Source organism: Gnatocerus cornutus, chromosome 7 (assembly GCF_029298725.1).
Source record: "Gnatocerus cornutus isolate USDA-ARS CGAHR chromosome 7, icGnaCorn1.1, whole genome shotgun sequence".
NCBI classification, from domain to species: Eukaryota; Metazoa; Arthropoda; class Insecta; order Coleoptera; family Tenebrionidae; genus Gnatocerus; species Gnatocerus cornutus.
The window spans coordinates 18,146,070-18,151,946 of record NC_142239.1 but is presented as its reverse complement, the minus strand read 5'-3'; the positions used below and the strand labels follow the sequence as shown (position 1 = coordinate 18,151,946).

Sequence of the window (5,877 nt, the reverse complement as noted above, 5' to 3'; positions counted from 1 at the left end):
AGCAATATCAATCGATCTACTCCTGAATTAAATCCTTAAAGCCTGCTATAATTGCAGAAGCCATAAATAAACGACAATAGCTCTGGGCTCGAGTTTGTATACAATATAACGACATAATAGATGCCTAACAATTGGTTAACCATTTAAAGACTTTTGGGCGGCCATTGTTACATCACGTGTTGGAGCAGAACGTTTAGAATGGAAGTGGACTTAAATACACGTGCATGCAACGTCACAGTCTGAGCTCTAAGCTTGAAACTGAGATATCGCTTTAGAAAATTGATGAATTTGAACAAAACTCAAAGAAATTGCTTTAGACTACTTATTTAGGGGCGAAAGGTGGTTGGATTTTTTTAAATGGGCTGATTTGTCTGGACTGGACACGTACCCCATGTGAAGCTTTTATTTAAGCTCAAATAGAGACATGGTGTCACGCAAAATGCAAAACAAATATAAACATTGCTCTGTTGGAGAAAAATAAAGGAGCTTTTTCTAAAGCAGATGCTCCTTTCTTGGACAGTAAACAAGCTTTCAAGCCAAACGCAAATTTACTTTGTATTGTTGGGCTGTCTTAGATAGGAGAGCAATTGACTGAGCTTTGACTGAGATTTTTGAAAATTGAGAAAATATTTTCGTTTGCTGTCTAAAGTTTGGAGAAATATTCTCTTTTCGGTTCTCTTATAATTCACATTTATCTAAACACAAAAAAAGGATTTTCTAAATATTTCCAAAATTACAAAAAACACAATTACGAGTATTTTAAAGAGTCACGAAATTATGTGTGGCAATTTCTTTCCTTCTAAATATATTTTTTTTAAGTTACTCAAAAAAGTTCGATAGTGATTTTTTTTTATCAAATCACATCTATCGAAATAGAGAAACCAGGAATTTTCCAAATACTCCCAGAATTACAAAAAATATATTTTTTTTAAATTGTCGCGAAATCAATGAATACGAATTTCGTTCTTTCTAAATATTTTTTTTTAATTTTTTAAAAGGGTTGATTATGCAAAATGGGTCTATTTTCTTATAAATAAAATCTATCCAAATATAAAAAGGAGAAATTTTCCAAATATTCCTGGAATTAAGCAAAATGCAATTTTTTAAATTGCTACGAAAATTGGTGGCTGTAGCAATTTACTTCTTTCTAAATATTTTTTTAATTAGTCCAAAAGTGTCGATTTTGCCAAATGGGTCTATTTTCTTATTTACCACTTCTATCTAAATACGAAAACAAGAAATTTTCTAAATATTCCTAGAATTAAGCAAAATACAATTTTTTTAATGTGCCACAAAACTGGTTCCTCGTGAGCCAATTTTCCTCTTTCTAAATATGTTTTTTTAAATTAGTCCAAAAAGCTCAGTTTCGTAAAATGAGTCTGTTTTCTTATAAATCACTTCTAACTAAATACTAAAACAAAAAGTTTTCCAAAAATTCTCAGAATTACGCAAAATACATTGTTTTTAAAGTGATGCGAAAATTGGTGGCTGTAGCAATTTTCTTCTTTCTAAATATAGTTTTTAATTAGGCCAAAAGCGCCAATTTTGCAAAATGGGTTTATTATCTTATACATCACTTCTATTTAAATACAAAAACGAGAAATTTTCCAAATATTCCCAGAATTCCGCAAAATACAATTTTTTTAAAGTGCAACGAAATTGGCGCGTGAGGCAATTTTCTTTTTTCTAAATATTTTTTTATGACTCCTAAAAGCTCAGTTTTAAAAATGAGTTTTGTCTTATAAATCACTTCTAGCTAAGTACAAAAACGTGAAATTTTCCAAATAGTTCCAGAATTACGCAAAATACATTTTTTTTAAAGAACCAGGAAATAAGTTGGTCTAGCAATTTCCTTCATGCTTAATATCTTTTTTTAATTAGTCCAAAAGTGTCGATTTTGCAAAATGGGTCTATTTTCTTATAAATCACTTCTATCTAAATACGAAAACTAGGAAGTTTTTCAAATATTCCTAGAATTAAGCAAAATACAATTTTTTTAATGTGCCACAAAACTGGTTCCTCGTGAGCCAATTTTCCTCTTTCTAAATATGTTTTTTTATAATTCCAAAAGATATAAAAGTATTACAAATGAGTCTGTTTTCTTATAAATCACTTTTAACTAAATACAAAAACGAAAATTTTTCCAAATATTCCCAGAATTACGCAACATTTTTTTTAAATTGACACGGAACTAGTGAATGTGGATATTTCATTCTTCTTAAATATTTTTTTAAATCGCTCTAAAAGATTTAGTTTTCCAAAATGGGTATGTTTTCTTATAAATTACGTCTTTTTAAATGCAAAAACAACAAATTTTCCAAATATTTCCAGAATAACGAAAAATGCAATTTTTTTAAATTGCCACAGAATTTGTGAATGCGGCAATTTCCTTCTTCCTAATTAGGAGTATATTTTTTTAATTACTGTAAGAGATTTAATTTTCCAAAACGGGTTCGTTTTTCATAGATCACATCTATCTAAATACAAAACAAAGAATTTTCCAAATATTCCCAGAATTACAAAAAATACAATTGATGGATGCCGAAGTTTCATTCTTCTTAAATATATTTTTTAAAATTTTTCCAAAAGATTCAACTTTGCAAAATAGGTCTGTTTTCAGTCTCAAGACAAAAAATAAACATTTTTCAATATTCTTAGAATTACGAAAAAATCAAACTTTTGAAAATTCTCAGAAAGTGATGAGTGCTGAATAAATGATATCTATCAAAGAGAATTAAGAATTAAGCGAAATAGTAAATCCGAATCCGCTTAAAAATTCCGTTGATTGTCTAAACCCCTCCAACATCTTGTCAATTATCGCAAATCCAACCCACGAATCCCACAAATTCCACTTTTTCTCCACTTCTCTATCAAATCGGGCAAAAAAAGATAACTGGGCCGTTGCGCCACATTATCCGTTATAACCATCTGTCCATGGTAGGCGTTGATAGGTCTTGTATCCAAAAATGGTCACTTAGAAGAAAATTAAAGTTAATTACTAATCCAATTTGATGTTGCGTGGGACCTAAACTCGCATCATTTAATTGAAATCATGTGTAAATGTCTGAAAGCAGGCATTTAAAAAACCATTAAGAAAAATCGGTTGAGATTTTTAACGGGAAGTGGGTGTGTATATAAATGTAGTATTTATAAACAAGTGGTGGAATTTTCTCCCCTAATCGTTACACTTCATATCGCCCCGACCCTTCGTGTAAACAACCTGTTGTTTACCAGAGGGGTACTTTCAATGGGACACCTGTGTACTTGAAGCTCTAACTAATTGAGTCAACGAGGGGCGTTTAAAACCAGTCAAATACTTATGAAAAATTTTATTGAAAAACTAGTGAGCTACAAACTTAGTTTAAACTTAACTACAAACTTAACTAATGCGTACACATCACTTAACTAAAATTTTACTATAAAATATACAATCAGAAATCATATCAAGCTGATATCACAGAAAATGTACAAAGTCGTGATCACACAGCTTCAGAGCTTTTAAAACTTAACTCGAGTGGCTAATGTGCGTCAAAAAAAGTGCATAAACTAAACTAAGTCTAAAATTTTGATTATAGTTAAAGCTTAACTAAAGCATGCATTTTTATGTACATAAATTGACACTATTCGGCCTATGTTTGCTTAAACTAAGCTTACAATAAAATAAAGCTCGAAATATCACAGAATCAAATTAAAGCTTGCAACTAAAAACTAATTGGTCGCGGCAGGCGACAGTTTTGACAAACCCGACCAAGCACTAACTTAAAGCTTGAGCAAAAACGTGTGTCAATCTGTCCTATTTACACTACGAGCCGCAGGAATATCACAGACAAAAAATAACAATCACAGAATCTACAATCATTTACCCAATTCTTGAAGCTCATTCGCCAAATTCTCGTTGATTTCATTCACCAACTCGAACTTCTTCCAATAGAGATTCAAATTGACCCTCGCGCTGCTCACGATCTTCCTCGACAGCCGCGGTTTGATTATCTGTAAACAGAAACTCGTTACAACTAGGTTCGTCGCTTGGTCGAGCGTTGCAGTCTCCACGATATTTACCTGTGGGAGACGTCTGCGCGGTGATCGCACCATCTCGGGGAGGCTTTTACAGAGACACATGGTGGAGGAACGTTCACGAAGAGTGCTGGCGAAGAAGTGTGCTCGACATGTGCTCGATAAGCGTTTTATACTCCTGCTACCTGTTAGCGCATGCATGGTACGAGTTTCCAGCGCGCGCTAAACACGCGCGAAGCGTGCGCAACTTTCGAATCTTCCGTCTCTTGCTGATGGAAAAGACACGTGAGAGGGCTGGGTAACGACAATTGCGAAGATAAAAATGGATGCGCGGGATTGGCGGGTGGAGATGAGGCGGTTGGAAGACGAAGAGGACAGGGGGTTTTGGGGCCTTTCTTTGACAAACTGCAAGTTTGGGCTTTGGGGTTAGGAAAGCCGAGGAACTTCAACACTTTCAAGTTTTGATTTTAATTGTTCATTGTCAGAATTTAATTCCTTCCAGGATTCTTTTTAAACCTTGGAAAAGTCTGGAGGCAGTTTGGAGGGTCCAGAATTCATTGAACGTGATTGATTTTAAATGGGAAGAAATCCAGGACTCTCCAGAGAGTCCAGAAGGGACATTTTCAAAACCTTTTGGAATTTTTAGAAGTTATCGAATTTAATGAGCTTTTCTTTGTTTAATAAAATTTCTAATTATTGGCTTGAGAAATTTACAGTTGATGGTTTGACACGACGAAACTTGAAATTCCAAAATTAACATTTAAATTAAGCCCGAAAATGTAAATTATGGCTCAATTTATAAAACAAAAAACTTTTCAGATGACAAATTTGTCTGAAGATTAATTACTAAATTGTAATTAATTAAGTCGAAACTTAAATTAGAACTTTGCCTAGGTGATATTAGGTTCGCTAAGAGCCCGAAGTGTTAACAGTGAGCAAACAGATCTTGAAACGCGAAGAGGTTTTTGTAATTTAGCTCAGACAAATTGGGTGTAATTTATTTTGAGCACGACTTTGGAGCAAACTGTTTCCAGATCTAATTATAATTACTCTTGGCTAAATTACAGTTTAATTCGTCTCATACCAAAGTAGACATTTTGTTGGTGATTAATATATGAATATTGGAATTTTATGCGCTCTCCACTTCTTGTGATTTCCTGCGGTATCCTGCTAGCACATCCAATCAGAAATTCGTCATGCGATATTAAAAAACATTCTTATGAATCCAATCACAATAATTCTTGTCGGTTTTTTATCGCTTTTTTTCATCCTGCGAGATGAGTCCGGAGGTAATACCAGTAGCTGTTATTTTAAACGACCTGAACAAGAACACGACTAGTTTGAACATTTCTTTTTCTCCACAGGCAAGACAAAGAGCGTCGCCGCGTCGGTATTAAAGCGATTATTTTGATTTCGAGTTTTTTCGAGTTGTGTGCATAAATCATACTTGTTTTATAACTAGTTTCACTCCGGATGGGCCATTACCATAAATGGTTGATTGTCTTTTTAGACGACGGAAGAATTAGACAGTAATTAAAAGTTTGGAAACGTTTCGAAATGAGCATCGGATGTTGAAAAAACCGAAGTTATAATTAATGAACGCGATTAATGGACGTGCATCCTGTTTAAGATTCGTTTATTTTGGCCAAAATCGCATGTCCAAGCTGCGACAAAAAGCGTTTTTTGGATTTTGTTAATTATTGACATACCTCGTCATTATTTCGACCTGCGACGATGTAACAAGTGTAATTTATCCTCTTAAGGCGTTTCAGGACAATTTAAAAATCTACATAAAAAAATTCGTGCATGCATAGTTATTTTAACACTTGCGGATGCAAATTTATGCGCAGACTGCTGATATAA

The 5,877-nt window shown here is 33.5% G+C and overlaps 1 long non-coding RNA gene across 1 annotated transcript; it reads right to left on the bottom strand.

The window, feature by feature from the left end:
• Positions 1-3,314: 3,314 nt before the first annotated feature.
• Positions 3,315-4,230, bottom strand: LOC148172005 (uncharacterized). Its single transcript, XR_015770416.1, has 2 exons — positions 4,060-4,230; positions 3,315-3,990 (listed from the first exon to the last, which is right to left on the bottom strand). It is a non-coding gene; the product is annotated as an uncharacterized LOC148172005 (long non-coding RNA).
• Between the last annotated feature and the right edge of the window lie 1,647 nt (positions 4,231-5,877).